General features: G+C 37.1%; 1 long non-coding RNA gene across 1 annotated transcript in view; it reads left to right on the top strand.

The window, feature by feature from the left end:
- The first annotated feature begins 974 nt into the window (after positions 1-974).
- The window catches only part of LOC118716751, a 32,180-nt gene continuing 13,457 nt past the window's right edge, over positions 975-19,697 (top strand). The window contains exons 1-2 of the long non-coding RNA XR_006741342.1: positions 975-1,087; positions 18,904-19,018. This is a non-coding gene — a long non-coding RNA (uncharacterized LOC118716751). The remainder of the gene's footprint in view (positions 1,088-18,903; positions 19,019-19,697) is intronic.

Raw genomic sequence — 19,697 nt, 5'->3', positions numbered from 1 at the left:
TCAACATTAGTGGTTGCTGCATTGCTCTGGATACAATACAAGGAATTATGTTACAGGGCTGTTGTCTCCAGCAGTGCAGAAAGAATATGTTCATAGTTCATATCATTTGTAGGCATCCCAGGTTGAGAAGAATCTGAAACATAGTTATGTCCAATTTGCTGTTTGACTCCAGAGAATGATCTGTCACAGATCCTGTCCTATATGGATTATCTCCTTATTGTCCTGGTCACTGCCTCCAACAGCAGAAAGCTTTGGCTCACCAACTGAAAAGCTCGAGTTGACCTGGAAGTCATGCTTAGAACAGAAAAAGAAGTGCCTCTTCTATTATATCTTGGAGAGTATAAAGGATGCAGTGATAAAAAAAAACCACTGTCCTGGATTTTTCCAAAACTCAATAAATCTCTCTGCATAAGGATCTCCAGGAGTTGCCAAAGTATCATTTGTCTCTTGTTTTTGTCATGCGATAGACTGGTAAAAAGTTAATGAGCATTAGATTGTGCATTTGTGCTCCAAGTCTATAGAAGTGCTACTACTTCAAGTCATACACATCTAAAACACACCCCATGCTTGTTTCATGGTTTCTCAGCAATATTCTGACTTTATTTGATCACGTCCTGTTTATTTCCTCATGCAAAGCTGATTCTCTTTCTCTCTCTCCTCCCCCTTTCCTGTTCCTCCCCCCCTATTACCCCCTTTTCCCTCCTCTCTTCCCACCTTTATACTTTTTGCATATTTAGATCATCTTTCTCTCTCTCCCTAAAGACCTTTCAATGGCTCAGCATTTTGTTGCAATGAGTGAGCAAGGTTGGAAAACAGAGCCAATCTGGGAAGCAACAGCTCAGCCTCACAGAGTAAATGTGCTTTGTGCTATTTCTGGACAGAGCAGATGTGGCCTGATGGTCTTTGACAAACAATATCTCTCAGGTAAAATAAATTACTGAGATTAGAACCAAAATGATGCAAATCCTTTATTTACAGACAGATCATGAACTGGGAGCCACGTGGAAAGAAGACTAGCTTGGAACTCAGTCAGGATCCTGTCCTGGGTTTCTTCCAGATCACCCTCCAATCATCCATCTGGTCTCAAGTGAGTACCTGTGACTTACAAAACCATTTTTAAAAACCAACAACAACAAAAAATAGGGAGAATAAAATAACAAAACTCTGTGTGTCAGTACTGAGTTCTAGGCAACCCTAACATTTTGACAAGTTCACTCCAGACCCACTTGATTCCTCTTCAGTCCCATTTGCCTTCCTCCCACCCCACAGATAAACACTGTCCTGAATTTGCATGCTTTCCTACTTCCGTGTACATATGTATCTTTCCACAGTAGGTACTGTCGTTTTGCATGTTTTGAATCTTTAAATAAATGGAAGCACACTGGCTTTTTCTGAATCTAGCATTAGACATCAGAAACATAGGTCTGGGTCCATTCATTTTAACTGCTATGTGGTGTAATGTTTCATGAACAGATCACTATATATGCATATTCGTTTTTCTATTGATGAACAATCAGATTGCTTCTTTAAATTTCTATTTTATTTTTCTATCTCAAATGACATACAATGTTATGTTAATTTTCAGTATTTCACTTCATGATTACACATTTATATACCTGATGTGGTGATCATCCAAATAAGTCCAGTATCGACCTGGTACCATACATAGACACTGCAGTATTATTGACTGTATTCCCTATGCTATACATCACAGCTTTGTGGCTATTTTTATAACTGGCAGTTGATATTTCTTAATCCATTCACATTTTTAATCCCACCACCAACCTTCTCCGATCTGGCAACTACCAATTTGTTTCTGTTTTGTTTGTTCATTCTGTTTTTTAGAATCCACATAAAGTAAAATCATATGGTATTTGTTCCTGTCTGACTTATTTCACTTAGCATAATACCCTCTACATCCATTCATTTCATAAGTAATAAAATTTCACTCTTTTTATGATTGAGTAATACTCCACTGTGTGTATATGCCACATCTTTATACATACAGCTATTGATGTACATCTATCAATAGTTTACTTTCATATGTTGGCTATAATAAACAAAGCTGCTATGAACATACAGGTGCATATATCTTTTTAAATTGGAGTTTTATATTTATTTGGATTAGTACCCAGAAGTAGAATTGCTGGATCATTTGATATTTCTACTTTTAATATTTTGAGGAAGCTCCATACTATTTTCCATAGTGGCTACACCAATTAACATTACCACCAACAGTGAGTGCATGAGGGCTCCCTTTTGTCCATTTTCTCACCAACACTTGTTGATGTATTGACAGGTGTGAGGTGATATCTTAATATGTTTTTAATTTGCATTTTTCTGATGATTAGTGTCATTGAGCATCTTTCCATATATCTATTGTCCACCTGCATATCCTCTTTGGAGAAATGTATTGTTCAGGTCTTTTTTGGTGTTAGTTGGTTTAGCATCTTAGATATTGGATATTAACTTCTTATCATTGGTGAATATTTTTTCCCATTCACTACTTTAAAATATGTTTTTTACTACTTTTATAGAGGAAAGGAGATGGATAAAGAGAAATATCAATGAGAGAGAAATATCATTGGCTGGCTGCCTCCTGTATATCTCCTACTGGGGATTGAGCCTGCAACTCAGGCATGTGCCCTGACTAGGAATCAACCAGTAACCTCTTGGTTCATGGGTTGTTGTTCAACCACTGAGCCACAGCAGCTGGGGTCTTCTCCTGTTCAATATATAGTAATTTCATTTTGTTAATTGATTCCTTCTCTGTGAAAAACTTTTTCTTTTTACTTTAATGTAGTCCCATTTGGTTTTTTTGTTTCTCTTGTCTGAAGAGACATATAAAAAATCACTAAGAGCAATGTCAAAGATTTTACTACCTATACATATTTTTCTTCTAGGAATATTATGGTGTCAGATCTTACATTGAAGCCTTTAGTCAATTTTGAGTTTATTCTTGTATGTGGTATAAGAAAGTGAACCAGTTTCATTCTTTTGTATGTATTTGTCCTGTTTTCCAAACACTAATTTTTGAAGAGACTTTCTTTACCCCATTGTATGTCTTGCCTCCAATGTTAATTGACCATATAGGCAGAAATTTATTTCTGAACTCTCTATTGTGTTCCAAAGATCTATATGTTTATATTTTGTCAGTACCCATGATATTTTGATTACTACGGCCTCGTAGCATAGTTTGAAAGTATGATACCTCTAATTTTGTTCTTTCTCAAGATTGCTTTCAGGGTCTTTTTTGATTCCATATGAATTTTAGGATTATTTGTTCTGGTTCTGTGAAAAATGCCAGAAAAGGATTGCATTGAATCTGTAGATTGCTTTGGGTATTATGAATATTTTAATGGTTAATTCTTTCTATCCATGAGCATGATATATCTTTCCATTTATTTGAATCATTTTCATGTTTTTTTTTGTTGATGTCTTATTTTTTTTCAAGTACAGTTTTAATATCCTTGGTTAAATTTATTTTTAGGTATTTTACACTTTTGAAGCAATTATAAATTGTTTTCTTAATTTCTCTTTCTGATACTTTTGTATTGGTATATAACAATGCAACTTATTTATTATTATTTCATTTGTATCCTCCTATTTTTTCCTAAAGTCATTTATTTTAATAATTTTTATGTAATATTTGGGTTCTCTAGGTATAGTAACATACGATCTATAAATTATTACAGTTTTACCTCTTCCTTTCCAGTTCAGATGCCTTTTTTTTTTTCTTTTGTCTGATGACTGAGGCTAGGACTTAGAATACTATATTGAATAATAGTGGTGAAAATGGCATCCTTGTCTGCTCCTGAGCTTAAAGAAAAAGCTTTAAGCTTCTACTGTTGGGTATGATGTTAGCTGTGGGTTTGTCCACACATGGCTTTAATTATGTGTAGGTGTGCTCCCTCTAGCCCCACTTTGCTGAGAGTTTTTATCATCAATGACAGAATTTGGATTCTGTCAAATGCTTTTTGCTTTTTATGCATCCATCGATATGTTCCTATGATTTTTATCCTTCACTTTTGTATGTAGTATATCATGTTCATTGATTTGCATATATTGAACCAGCCTTGCCACCTGGGAATAAATCTTTCTTGATCCTACTGTATGATCTTTTTAATCTATTACTAAATTTAATTTGCTAATATTTTGGGAATTGTTGCATCTGTGTTCATCAGGGATACTGAGGTAGGCCTGCGTTGCTATAAATTGTCTTCTTAGAACTGCTTTGACTGTGTCCTTGAGGCCCAGTGGCATTGTATCCATGGTCACCTAAGCTTATGTGTGTTGTGTGTGCCCTCCTATGGTAGTTGAAACTTAATTGCTGTTGGTACATCTGTGGGTTGGATTATTCTTCAGGCTGACTGGCCATGAAGATTAGCTGTGACTACAGTAGACAAGTTGTTGTGGGGTGTGGGGGGTGTGTGTGTGTGGAGGGGACTGACCGCATGGACCAAGAGTCACTTTAGCAGGCTTCTAATGCCAGCTGAGTCTGCCCTTGGAGTGAGCCATTTGTGGAGTTGGTTGGGTGGTGCTCTTGTATGATCTGAAGGTGGCCACTGGGTACGTTGATTCTGGAGCCTCTTGGGAGGGGCTCCAGTGCAGGCCAAGGTTAGCCATTGTTTGTGCCTGGCTTGGAACCACCTCGTGGGAACTACAAAACGATCTATAACTGGTTACCATTTTTTCTAGGTTTGAAGGCACTTGGAGAGGCTGTGCTACGAACTGAGACCAGTTGTCATTAGTGCCCTGGTTAGAATCTTTTTGTGGCTGCCACTTGTGCTGAGCTTGTGTCTTCTTAGTTGAAGCTACATTCCAAACCAACACTGACCACAGTTTATGCCAGTCTTGGGGCCACCTGATGGAAGTAGTTATGGAAGTTGAGACTGGTAGCTGCTTGTTCTGGGCTTGGGGCGACTCAGCAAGAAGCAAGGGCAAGCAGAGGCTAGCTGTTACTTTTTTGATGTTGTGGACTTTTGAGAGACTTTGGGAAAGTTTTCAGCCCAAGCAAAGACAGGCCACTTGTAAGGAAAAGCCACTGGAAGTGGCTTGGGCTACTCATGAGAGTTGGTGGGGCAAGGCCTCGGGGACTCACCGGTGTGGGGTGAACAGTGTTGAGCCAGTTAATGGAGAATTGAGATTCGGTGCCACCTGCACTTGTCAGCTTGGTGAGGGTAAAGCTCAACAAAGGAGCCATGGCACCTGCCAGTGCTTCTATCCCAGTGAGAGCTGCCCTGAGCTGCCCTGGCCCAGGCCTCTCCAGTCAGCTGTGCCCTGAAGCCAGTCATTTCCGTTCCTCCCTGTATGTCCCTGGTGCTTTTCGAGGTGTTGCATCTGAGCTATAGCTCAGAATGAGTGGACCTGGGAGTGAGTGAGCGAGCAGGTCCCTCAAGAGAAAAACCTGGGACTCCAGCAGCCCTCCATCACTTGGATGTAACGCCTGCTGATTTTCACAGCCATATGTTATGGCAGGTTCTCCTTCCTGGCACTGGGCCCCAGGTTGGGGAGCAAGGTCTGGGGTCCCTTGATCCTCAGGGGGACTTCCACAGCTGAGATACCTTTCCCAATTCTTAATCACCACACTGTGGGCATGGGACCTGCCTATGCTGTGTCTCTGAGACCTCCCACTGGTCTCGTTGTGGCTTCTTCTTTACGTCCTTAGTTATAGGACTTCTGTTGAGCTAGTCTTTAGGTGGTTCTCCATGATGGTTGCTGTTTAACTTAGTTGTAATTTTGATGTTGGAGATGAGCATAGCATTTACTTACTATCCTGACTGGAAGTGCTAGATTGCTTTTAATTTTGCATTATTTAGCCAATGCTTCAATGAATCTTTTTATATATTTCTTATACTAACATACAAAAGCTACTCTAAATTAACATTTCCAAAAAGTTTTATCTATACTCACAGTTAAACATACATTTATATGGAAGCCCAGCACATACATGTGCTGCATTTGTCTGTGTGTGTGCACATATATGTGGAATAAAAGTTTATTAAAATAATGCCCACCCTTATTTTCTATTCAGTTATAATCTAGTTTAACCTAGTCTATTTCACACCCAAAAAAATATGCTGGTTGCAATTTACCAAAGTGATTTCATGACCCAATGATGCATCTCCACTAAGAATTTAAAAAATTGTTCCAGGACATATATCTAGATATGGAATTAGAGGGTTTTAGGTTATACCCATATTTTCAAATTGAGGAGTTTATGTCCTTATGAGTTCCTTTTATACATTTAAATGGGTATTTGTATTTAGCTAGAATTCTATGTGTTTCTAGAAGAAGGCTTTTATTTAATATGCATATGAACAGAAATGGAAATCCTGTTTTAAACTTTCTAGGCTTCAATTTTTCCCCCTCTGTCATGAGAAACCAAAGCCAAACAAAAGCTCTGGACTCTTTAGTGTTTTCGCAAACTGCTTCCTAGGGAGGACTTGGGTCTGCTATCGTGTCTCTAAGTCCTGCAGGGTGCGGGGGTGGTGTTGGGACAGGGAAGGGGAGAATGAGTAGTTGGAATTCTGGGCTTTCACCTCAGTCCTTCCTTGCTCAAGGTGCCCATTTTTTAGATTTATCCATTGTATTTATATTAGATTAAATGGAAAAAGGGGTGTGCAGCTTGGAAATATTTATAAGCTATGGGTTTAGATGTTTTCCAAGACTCTTTCTAGACCTAAACTTAGATGAAAATAACAAGTCTCTGGACCTTATAAAACTGCATCCAGAATTGAAGAACATAACGGCTTAGGGTGAGGGCTCTGGCAAACGATGCTGGTCCCCCTTAGAGCCAACCTATACCTCCTGCCACCGCCGGACTTACCTTGGCCAGGATGCTGTGAGAGTCCCGAAAGGCAATGAACTGGGGACAGGCTCGGGGCTACCACTTTGGGGATTATATTCTGTCATTTGGGCTCCATCCACATGAGGCTGCTTTAAATTTTTTTTGTTTTGTTTTCATTGTGTTTGTGTTCTGTGAATAAGGGCCTGATATAAATTGTTCTGTGCTCCATTTCTGCCCCATGTGCTGTTCTGCAAGCTCATTTTCTCAGCAGGGGATCCATACAGTTAAACCATTATATTCACAGATGAAATGTTATTATCATTTTAATGAAAATATTTAGCTCCTCGCGGGTTTGTTTTTGCCTTCTCGAATAGAGTAAGAGAATAAAAATCTGGTAGTAACTTGGTAAGTCAGGTGATTTGGGGATGGGCACATGTTAACTATTTTACATAGAAAGGTGGATCCCTTTCCTAAAAGGCCTGCTTTTTCTTTCGCTCTCTGCACCTCTCTGGGCCCAGATGACTGCTTCCTTGCTGATCCCAGCCCCTCCCCGCAATTTGTCCTGCTTGCATTTCATCTTCCTTAATCACTGTTTTCATCACATCACTGGCGTGCTCAGAAGCCCTCCAGCGTTCTTTATTTCCCACCACATCAAATCCAAACGTGGATGCCTGTTTTCAAAGCTCTTAATCGATTCTTTCCTTAAGACTCCAGCTTTATTTCCTTTGCCAGATGTGGTTCTGGTTCCTGGGGTTTAGAGATAATGGAATTTTTGTACTCCAAAAGAATAAAAATTTGCAACCTGCATTATTTTTCTGAAGCGCAATTGAGCCTGGTTGCCTTGAACAAAAGCACACATCAGCAGCGATTGCCACCCCCTTCCCACCCCCTCCAGGCCATGTAAGTGAGACCGGGCCTCTGGGGACAGGAATGGAGCAAAGCCAGCTGTTTATACCCTACCCTTCCTGCAGATACTGGGAGATTAGGTTCTGAGAAAAGTGACTTTACTCACTGGAATGGTTTGTGAAAAGCTCTGCCATTTTGACAAGATAGGCAGAATGCAAGCAATTTAGATGGCAAGTATGCGATAACAGTCAATTGCAAACCTGGAAGGGCTGGTTCAAGAACTTGGAAAAGAGTTACACACTGTGGAAGGCAGAACTCCGCAGATCAGAGTCCCAGAGAAGATGCTGGTGGGGGTGGAAAGGGAGACTCAGGAGAAGCCTTACCTATTGGAGTAGGTGTGGAACATCTGTGGCTATCGTTTTTTCTACTTTTTGTCTATTGGGGTTGCGGATGAGTTTATCGTTTACTTTGTTCTAGAAACTATTCCAGTAAGCCCTGGCTCTTCCACTGAGTAGCAGTGTGAGTTGGGGTCAAGTTTCTTTTTCCATAAAGTGAAGGCAATGCCAGTATATAGAGTGTGGGTTTCTTGTGAGGGTTTAATGAGATACACATTGACAGAGCACAGAGCATTGTCCAAGACAAAAATATTAGCTGTTATTCCTATCATCATATTACAAGTATGCTTAAGGTCCTCTTTATGTGAACAGCTATTAAAATCCCTCTTTCTCTCCAAATACTTTCAGGTCAGTTCCATTTAGCTAACATTTACCGAGTGCCCATTATGTACCAGGCACTGAAGTGACACTGATGAGACTATAAGTAAGGCATTGACCTTGCCCTTGAGCCACTTACTTCTAGTGGAGACAACAGACTCATAGATAGATGATTGCAGTGTAAGGCTGATACAGTCACCACTAGCCAAGTGTGACTACTGAGTAACTGAAATGGGGCTAATCTGAATTGAGATGTGCTCTACGAGTAAAGGACACAATGGATTTTGAAGACTTGATAGGATAAAAACTGTAAAATAATGAATTTTTTGTATGGTATTGATTTCCTGTTGAAATAAGATTCTGAATATGCTGGTAAAACACATAACTAAAATTTCTTTCACCTGCTTATTTTTAACAAAATTAAAAAAAAAAAAAAAAAACTTGCAATGGGCACAGCCAGTGTGACTCAGTGGTTGAGAATCAACCTATGAACCAGGAGGTCACGATTTAATTCTCAGTCAAGACACATGCCCAAGTTTTGGGCTCAGTCTCCAGTGTGGGGCATGCAGGAGGCAGCCAATGAATGATTCTCTCTCATCATTGATATTCCTCTCTCTCTCCCTCTCTTCCTCCATCTGAAATCAATAAAAACATATTTAATAATAAAAACTTTGCTGCTAGGAATTTAAATGTATGTGGCTCCTGCTATATATATTTTATTAAATATATTTTATTGATTTTTGACAGAGAGGAAGGGAGGGGGATAGAGAGTTAGAAACATCAATGTGAGAGAAACATCGATCAGCTGCCTCCTGAACACCCCCTAGTGGGGATGTGTCTGCAACAACGGTACATGCCCTTGACTGGAATCAAACCTGGGACCTTTCAGTCCACAGGCCAATGTTCTATTCACTGAGCCAAACCATTAAGGGCTCCTATTATATTTCTATTGGACAGAACTGGTCTAAGATGATACAGTGGAGGTTAACCCCAGGTGCTATGGGAATAGAGAGAGGCGCATGTCACGCAGCCTTGAGTTTGAAGGAAGACTACCTGGAAGAGCAGATGCATCCTGAGCTGAGTCTTCAGGACAAACAGAGGTTATTCAGGCAGCGACAAACCAAAAGGGCCTTCCAGACTGAGGTAACAGGAAAGGCAGGGAAGGTGGGAACGTTGAAAGCTGCTGGTTGTTGCAGAGCATAAAGTATTGTGAATTGGGAACTGGAAGAAGATGAAACTACCAGAGAAGTGGGGCCTGGTTTTCCCTTTATTTAACATCCACTTGTCGTTAACTGCTCTGGTTCTTGTCTTATGCACGAGCTCTGGTTCTGTTTCCACTGCTTATTGGTGTGAAGTTTTTGATGATCAGCTGTTGAAAGCAGGGAGCATATGTCTGTACAAGAAGAGTACTATCCTGGAGGATAGGACTAATGTGCATATGCTACTCAGAAGGCAGAATGCCATTTCCTTTCTGCAGATAGTCCCAAAGAGTGGGTAGGCAGCCAAAAATTGCTGACCAGAGTAATGGATGAGAATCATACAGGAAGGTGAGAGATTGGGTATGTTCTGGTTCATTGGGTTCAAGGAGAATATACCTGACTACATCACACTCATTTGTCTGTCAATGGATTCCAGTGGGACTCCTGTCCCCACTCCAAATTCCCACCAATAAGGAATGGAACCATCCATCAGATTATATCAATTCGGAGGTTCATTATACCCATTTGATCACAAATCACACTCCGGTCTTCTGCCTTTTACTAATATAGATTCTTATTAAATGGATATTTAGTAGGTTGTGCAAGAGTAGGGGGAGGAGGAATGACTAAAGGAGACTCCATGTCTGCATCTCACTTTTGAATTTACATGAGAATCTTGTGAGAATGCCCATTCTGATCATGATGTCCAGTGGGGGAAGCAACAATCTGCATTTTCATCAAGCTCCCAGGTGATGTCAAAGCCACTGGTCCATGGACCTCACTTTGAGTTGCAAGGTTTTCGAGTCCATTTCGTACAATCCTTTACCTCAGGGACACATATGAATTGTCAACAGCACTTTGCAAAAGCTGTCTTTTGTAAACATGTTTCATACAATATTTTTATTAGCTACATAATATTTAGTCGTATCAAAATTGTGTTGTTTTTCAAACAGTCCCCAGTTGGACATTTTGGTTGTTTTTATTTATTTATTTTATTTTTTTTGTCATTATAATCAACACTTCAATAAACACTTAGGAACCTAAGGTTTATATACATTAGGGTAAATTTCTAGAAGTGAAATTACTGGGTTAAAAGATAAGAGGTTTTAAGTTTTTTGGTTCATTCTTGGCCAGTGTGGCTCAGTGAGTTGGAGCGTCATCCAGTGCACAGAAAGGTTGCGGGTTCGATTCCCGGTGGAGGCACATAGTCAAGGTTGCAGTTTCAGTCCCTGGAAAGCAACCGATGGATATTTCTCTTTCACATCAATGTTTCTCTCTTTCTACCTTTCCTGTCATTCTAAAATCATTTAAAAAATAGCCTGAGGTGAGGCTTAAAAAAAATTTGTTTTGGTTTATTTGTATGTTTGTCATATTGTCCTGTGAAAAAGTTGTACTAATGTGTATGTGTTACCACAAATATTAAGACTACCAATTTCTCTACAAACATGCCCATAACCTTTTTTTTTAATCTTTGATAGTTTGAAGAACAAAAACAAATAGTATCTCATTGTTTTATTTTGCATTTTAATAACTAGGGAGATTGAACATTTGTTTTCATTTGTCTGTTGCCATTTTAATTACTTATTTGGGGAAATTAACTTTTCAGATCTACTCATTTTTCTATTAGGGCAGTTTTATTTTTCTTAATGGCTTGATAGATTGTAGTAGTTGTTTTAGTGCAAAATATTTATTCCAAATAATTTTTCCATTTTATTTGCTTTGCAGTTGTGTATTTCATTACAAGTAGAATGTGTTCTGGGTTGGGTCTTCTATCAGATTATTCTTTATTTTTAAGAAAGTTATATTTTTGTGTGTCTGTGTTAACTGTTAAACTTGCTAAACATTTGTATTCATTTAAATAGTTTATTAATTTTGAATCATCTTTTCCTTATTAGCTAGAAATTCTAAAACAATGGTAATGCCTCTTTTAAAATTTTTTTATTAATTGAGGTATAATTGACATATAACATTCATTTCCAGTGTATAATGTAACAATTTTATATTTGTGTACCTTGAGAAATTATCACCAAAGTATGTCTAGTTAACACCTAGACAAAGTATGTCTAATCACCATTCATAGTTACAAAAAAAGTGTTTTTTCTTGGATTGAGAGAATTAAGACTTACTGTTCTAACAATTTTCAAATATTTAATACAGTATTATTACTAGAGTAACCATGTTGTACCTTACATCCCTATAACTTATTTATAACTGGAAATTTGTACTTTTTTACTCCTATTTTGTCCACCCCTACCCTCAGCAACCACCAATCTGTGCTCTCTGAGCTTGTTTTTATTTTTTAGGTGGCACATATAAGTGAGATCATATGGTATTTCTCTGTCTCATTTTACTTAGCATAATACCCTCTAGATCCACCCATGTTATGACAAATGGCAAGCTTTCCTGCCTTTAATGGCTGAGTTTTTAAACCCATTTGTCCATTGATTAACACTTAGGTGTTTCCATATCTTGGTTATTGTAAATAACATGGGAGTGCATACATCTTTTCAAGTTAATGTTTTCATTTTCTTCAGAAAATTACTCAGAATGGAAATCTGAATGATATGGTAGTTATATTTTTAATTTTTTGAGGAACCTCCATACTGTTTTTTATAGGTTGCATCAATTTACATTCCTATCAACAGTATACAAGGGTTCTCTTTTCTCTGAATACTTGTTTCTTATAATAACCATTCGAACAGATGTGAGGTGCTATCTCATTGTGGTTTTGATTTGCATTTCCCTGATGATGAGTGATGTTGAACATCATTTTGTGTACCTGTTCACTACATTTATGTTTTCTTTGGAAAAAAATATGTATCCATATATTCTGCCCATTTTTAAAAATTTAATTGCTTGGGCTTTTTGCTATTGGGTTGAATGAGTTCTTTATATATTTTGGCCCCTTATTAGATATAGTACTGACAAGTATTTTCTCCCATTCGGTAGTTTGCTCTTTTATTATGTTGGTTTGCTTTATGGTTCAGAGGCTTTTTAGTTTGACATAGCTCCAGTTGTTTATTCTTGCCTTTATTGCCTTAGCTTTTGGTGTCGAATCCAAAAAATTATCACTAAGATTAATATGAAGCATCGATGTTTTCTTTGTACAATTTTTTATTGTTTCAGGTCTTTATCGAGTTATTTTGTTGTATATAGTATAAGATAGTTGTCTAATTTCATCCTTTTGCAAATGGCTGTCCAGTTTTCCCAACAGCATTTATTGAAGAGACCACCTTTTCCCCATTGTATATTCTTGGCTTATAAGTTTATTGGCATATATGCATGGGGTTATTTCTGTGCTCTCTATTCTGTTGCATTGATCTGTGTGTCTGATTTCATGCCAGTACCATAGAGTTTGGGTTACTGTAGCTTTATAATATAGTATGAAATCATGGAGTATGAGGCCTTCAGCTATTTGGGGTCTTTTGTGATCCTATACCAATTTTAGAATTGTTTGTTCTATTTCTATGAAAAATGCCATTGAAATTTTTTTTATTGTTTAAAGTATTACATATGTCTCCTTTTTCCCCCATCACCACCTCCCCTGCCACTCGCACTCTGTGCCATTGGTTATGCTAATATGCATGCATACAAGTCCTTTGGTTGAGCTCTTACCCCATCCTCTGTCTGAAGTTTGACATCTGTTCAGTGTTTCTCTGTCTCTGGATCTATTTTTGTTCATCAGTTTATGCTATTCACTATATTTCTCAAATGAGTGAAATCATGTGATATTTATCTTTCTCCGACAGACTTATTTCACTTAATGTAACACTCTTCAGGTCCATCCATGATGTTACAAATGGTAAAAGTTCTTTTTATATCAGTGTAGTATTCCACTGTGTAGATGTGCCAGTTTTTTAATCCACCATCTACTGATGGGCACTTAGGCTGCTTCCATATCTTAGCTATTGTAAATTGTGTTGCTATGAACATAGGGGTGCATATATTCTTTCTGATTGGTGTATCTGTTTTCTTGGGATATATTCCTAGAAGTGGGATTACTGGGTCAAGTGGGAGTTCCATTTTTAATTTTTTGAGGAAACTCCATGCTGTTTTCCACAGTGGCTGCACCAGTCTGCATTCCCACCAGCAGTGCACGAGAGTTCCTTTTTCTCTGCATCCTCGCCAGCACTTGTTTGTTGATTTGTTGATGATAGCAGTTCTGACAGGTGTGAGATGGTACCTCATTGTTTTGATTTGTATCTTTCAGATGATTAGTGACATTGAATATGTTTTCATATGTTTCTTGGCCTTCGGTATGTCCTCTTTCAAAAAGTGTCTATTTAGGTCCTTTGCCAATTTTTTTTTATTGGATTGTTTATCTTCCTTATTTTAAGTTATATGAGTTCCCTGTAAATGTTGAAGATCATACACTTATCAGAGATAACTCTCGCAAATATGTTCTCCCATGCTATGGACTTTCTTGTTGATGGTTTCTTTTGCTGTGCAAAAGTTTTTTATTTTGAAATTTTGATAGAGATAGCATTCAATTTGTAAATTGCTTTGGGTAGTGTGGAAATTTTAACAATATTATTTCAATCCATGAGCATAAAATATTGTTCCATTTCTTTGTCTTCAATATCTTTTATTAATTTCATTAATGACTTGTAATCTTTTAGGGTATGGGTCTTTCATCCCCTTGGTTGAAGTTATTCCTAGGTATATCTTTTTTGATGCATTTATAAATGGGGTTCTCTTAATTTCATTCTGATAGTTTCTTATTATTGTATAGAAATTCAACATATTTTTGGTGTTTGTTTTGTTTTCAAAGTATAAGAGAAAATACAGAAAGACATAGAAAATGTGAGCCAGCTGTGCTGCGTGAGCAAAAGAAAGGCAGAGAAAACAGGCCTGGGGGAAGGCGTGGGCATGCTCAAAAGGGAAAGCGAGAAAGCTTCAACAGCATTTTTTGTATATTGATTTTTGTGTCCTCCAATTGCACTGAATTTATTATTTTTAACAGATGACAATATATATCCTTGTCCTATTCCTGATCAGAGGGGAAATGCTTTCAACTTTTTACCATTGCATATAATGTTAACTGTGGGTTTGGCATACCTACTTTAAGAATTTTTATGATAAATGGGTGTTGAAATTTGCCAAATGCTCTTTCTGCATGTAATGAGATAAGTATGTGGTTTTGATCCTTCATTTTGTTAATGTGGCATATCACTGATTGATTTGCGGATGTTGAACCATCCTGGCACAAAACAAGATGACTACTCTCACCACTTTATTCAACATGGCAATGGAAGTTTTAGTAAAAGTAGTTAGGCAACATAAAGACATAACCATCATGGCATCACTGGAATGAATCTCATTTGATCATGGTGTATGATCCTATTAGTGTATTTTTAAATTTGATTTGTTAATATTTTATTGAGGATTTTTGTATCTCTGTTGGTCTGTAATTTCCTTGTGGCATCTTCTCTGGATTTGGTATCTGGTTAATGTTGGCCTCATAAAATTAGTTTGGAAGTCTTGAGACAATTTTGAATGTAGAGAAAGGTTGCAGATATAGTTCAAAAACTGTTTTTCCTAAACCATTTGAGAACATGTTACTGACATGATGCCCCATCAACTCTGAATACTTTAGTGTGTTTTCTACAAACAAGTAATACTAGGTAATCAAAATATAACTACCAATACCAGAAAATAAATAATAGTAATGTATCATCTAATTTTTAGAACCTATTCAGACTCTGCCAAAAGTGCCAGCCACATCCCAATAACATCTGGTTTTTGTTGTTGTTTTTAAATATACTTTTATTGATTTCAGAGAGTCAGGGAGAGGGAGAGATAGAAACATCAATGATGAGATAGAAACATTGATCAGCTGCCTCCTGCTCGCCCCCTACTGGGGATTGACCCAGGCATGTGCCCTTGATTGGAATCGAACCTGGGATGATTCAATCCAAAGGCTGTCACTGTCCACTGAGCAAAACCAGTTAGGGCCTTGGTGGGCAAACTGCAGCTCATGAGCCACATGCAGCTCTTTGGCCCCTTGAGTGTGGCTCTTCCACAAAATACCACGGCCTGGGCAAGTCTATTTTGAAGAAGTAGCCTTAGAAAAAGTTTAAATTTAGATATTTGGCTCTGTTGACTAATAAGTTTGCCGGAGTAAATCACTGAGCTAGGGCAACATATCCACTGAGCCAAACCAGCTGGGGCAACATCTAGTTTTTTAATCACATGCAGTCCATTAAAAAATTATATACAAATGATGATAGGATTATCATAATCACAAATCTAAATGTGTATTAGCTGATGAATAGATAAATGAAATATGGTATATCCATACAATGGAATATTATTCAGCCTACAAAAAGAATGAAGTATTAATACATCTTAAAACATGGATGAACCTTGAAAATATTATGCTAAGTGAAATAAGCCAGTCACAAAAGACCATATACTGTATGAATCTCTTTATAGGAAAGCTCCAGAATAGGCAAATCCATAGAATGAAAGATTAGTATTACCTAGGGATTGGGGTTTTTGGTAGAGGGAATGGAGAGTGACTGTTATTGGGTACTTTTCTTTATGGGGTTATGAAAATATTCTAAATTGTGTATGTGAGAATCTAGTTGTATTTATTTTTATTGATGTAAGATTGATTTTTTACAACATGATTTTCAGGTGCAATATTACCATTTGATATCTGCATATACTACATCATGCTCACCAACAAAAGTCCATTTTCTATTTGTCACCATAGAATGGACTCCTTTTACCTGTTTTGCCCTCCCTCCACTGGTAACCTATCTGTTGTCTTCCTCTATAAATTTCTTTTTATTTTGTTGTTAGTTAATTCGTTTTTTAAATATTATGCATAGGAGTGATATTTGTCTTTTTCTATTAGACTTGTTGCACTTAGCATAATATCCTTAAATTTAATCCGTGTTGTTGAAGTGGCTTGGTTTTACCTTTCTAAGGCTGACTATTCCATTGTGAATATATATTAAAGCATCTTTACTCATAAGATGATGGACATCCAGGCTTTCTCCATATCTTGGCTGTTGTAAATAATGCTGTAGTGCACATAGGTGTGCATGTCTTTCTCTAATTTGTGTTTTTGTATACTTTGAATGAATATCCAGAAGTGGAATAGCTGAATTATATGGTAGTTCTATTATTATTTTTTAAAATTTATCTCCATTGTTCAAGGCATTACAGATGTCCCTTCCCCCCGCCCCCACTGACTTCCCCCCTCTACCCTTCCCACCGAGGCCATCACCACACTATTGGTTGTGTCCATTGGTTATACATATATGCATATAAATTCTTTGATTAATCTCCACACACATCCCAACCCCTGCCTTCCCTCTGAAATTCATCAGTCTCTTCCATGCTTTTATGTCTTTGGATCTATTTTGTTTATCAGTTTATCTTGTAACACCATACAAATTTTAGGATTATTCTGTTTTTGTGAACAAATGCCTTTGGGATTTTGATAAAGATTGCATTGAATCTGTAGATTGCTCTAGGTATTATGGGTATTTTAATACTATTAATTCTTCCAACCCATGAGCATGTAATATCTTTCCATATATTTGTGTCTTCTGCAATTCCTTTCCACAGTGTCTTCTAGTTGTCATGTCTTCTACCTCCTTGGTAAAATTTCCAGGTAAAATATGTGTTAAAATTAGATGGTGTTTGTGATTGCACATCTTTGTGAATAAACTATTGTAGAAACATTTATTCATATACTTAGAAAGGTTGAAGTTTATGAGATGTGAATTATATCTGTTGTTACTTTTAAAAATTTACCCATAAGGTGTCTTTAGTCTTATTCAATATGGAGCAATTGTTTAATCTTTTTCTTGATATTTTTGAAAAGTACAGGTCAGTTCTTTTATAGATTGCTCCTCAGTCTTAGTTTGTCTGATCTTTCCTTACGATTACATCCAGGTTATGTATCTTGGCCAGAAATATCACAGAAGGGATACTGTGTTCCTATCATTGTGTGTTATCAAGTGGTACATGATTTTTATTTGTCCCAAGTGCTAGTGATGCTCAATTTGGTCACTTGATTATGGTGTTATATGTCAGATTAATCTCCTATAAAGTTATTCTTTTTCCTTTCAAATAACTTTACTTTGTGAAAAGTTACTTTGAAAGGGTGTGATCACCTCATTCTTTATCAAACATTTATTCATTTATTTACAGTATATCTGTATAAACCCATGTTTTCATATTTTATTTGCCATGTTATGATCCATTACTAAAGTATCTATTTTGATGTCAAATTATTCCAGATTTGACCAGTGGGAACACCATCACACTGCTTCTGTGTTCTCTCAGTGTGACCCGTTCATTCTTTGACCACTTCCTTACTCTCTGGTGCAAGATGCTGCTCTAGATTTATCTTTATTATGTCTTTCCCCACCCTAACACCAGCCATTTTTCAAAGAAGCCTGATTTCTCTTGGTGAAGAACAATATTTAAAGACCACAATTTGAGCTCTAAGGTAGGCTCATTGCTCTTTGGATGTCACTGCCCCCAAATCCCTCTCAGTGGACAGGGCTAGAGAATATATGTATGATTATGTGTATACATACCTTTATGTCTGTGATTTTCTATATTATCTGTTGGTCTGATTATCTATTCATCCATCCATCCACCTATTAAAAATCTATGAAGTTTATAGGGATATTTTTACTTCAATCCAACTACTTTGGTTTATTCTAGATTTCTCCATTTCCCCATTTGTAACTCCCTTCTCTGAGAATAAGAAACCTGACTTCTATTATCCTTAAGATTGTTAAGGATAATAGAAGTCAAAAATAAAACTGAGAAGCAATCTATAAAAGAACTGACCTATAATTTTCAAAAATATCAAGAAAAAGATTAAACAATTGCTCCATATTGAATAAAACTAAAGACACATTATGGGTAAATTTTTAAAAGTAACAACAGATATAATTCACATCTATATGATCAAATCATTGTGTAAAACAAGTCTTCCATCTAAACCACTGCTCTCTCCCTGTGTATGCTCTTCTCATACCACTCAAGTTCGGGCACACCCCCACTTCTCCTTGGGCTTAGCTAATGGGCTTGGAATTGTTTAAGAAGGGAAGGGGATGGGATTAGAAGGGAGAAAAAGCTAGTTTTGTGATTTATAATTTAGTGGATTATACTAATCGTTTTTTCTAATATTGACTCATCCTTGGACTTTCATAAGGTGCCCAGCTGTGATTTTTCTACTCTTTCGTTTAAGATTTCTTGATAACTTATTTTTATGACTTGACAAAGCTTTGGAATGCTAGAAATTTTCTTAGATATTCCCTTAAGTTCCTTCTCTTTGATTTTTATAGGGGTAATACAGAGCTTTCTCTTGGCTTCCTTGCAGTCTCCAGTGCCTTTGGTTTTGGAAATGCTACCAGCGTGATGACTGCATTTTCAGTGGTGGACATTTTTGATATGCCTCAGAAGCAAGGACTTACAGGAAAATCTACTTCCCAGTGGTAATGTGTGACTCTCACCATAAGCTATGCCATTAGTTATAATAGTCTAATGAGTTTTTTTCATAGCAACAAAACAGAGATTGCTAACATTTCCTGAAATCTCCAAAAAATAAAAAAGGAAAGAAAAAATAATTCTGTACTGACAAATTGGCATTTAGTTTTGAAAGGAACCAGCCTAAGGAATAATTGGTGAGTCAACCAATACCAAAACCACAATCCTTCATCTTCTTCATAACCAGCCTGACACAAAAAGACTTACTGAAAAGATAAATCTGCTTTGGAAAGCATTTGCATTTTAAGCAGAGATGGAATTTGGGGAAATGCCATGTAGATATCCACTATTCTACAAATCACAATTATTGTCAGTGACCTGAATCCTGGAACAGGTATTAATGGCTAAATAATATTCATAGTTTTGTTCTTTAAGACTGCCTTTGTCCTCCACCCAATTATTACAGTTGCCTTAGCTTCTCTAGGCCTGAAGTGCATAAGTTGCTTATATTTGGGCAGTGTTTACATTTCGAGACACCATCATCCTCTGACAGAAAACAAATCCCAAATTGCTATCCTTTTTAAATTTTTTTAATTCATACTTTCTTCCCTATATAACACCAACCTCTGGCCATTTCTGTTTAAAGAAGATACTATTTAATATGAATATAGATTCCTCCAAAAAGGA

This window comes from Pipistrellus kuhlii, unplaced genomic scaffold (assembly GCF_014108245.1).
Source record: "Pipistrellus kuhlii isolate mPipKuh1 unplaced genomic scaffold, mPipKuh1.p scaffold_m20_p_12, whole genome shotgun sequence".
NCBI classification, from domain to species: domain Eukaryota; kingdom Metazoa; phylum Chordata; class Mammalia; order Chiroptera; family Vespertilionidae; genus Pipistrellus; species Pipistrellus kuhlii.
The sequence above is the reverse complement of the archived record's forward strand: the minus strand, read 5'-3'. Positions and strand labels throughout refer to the sequence as shown.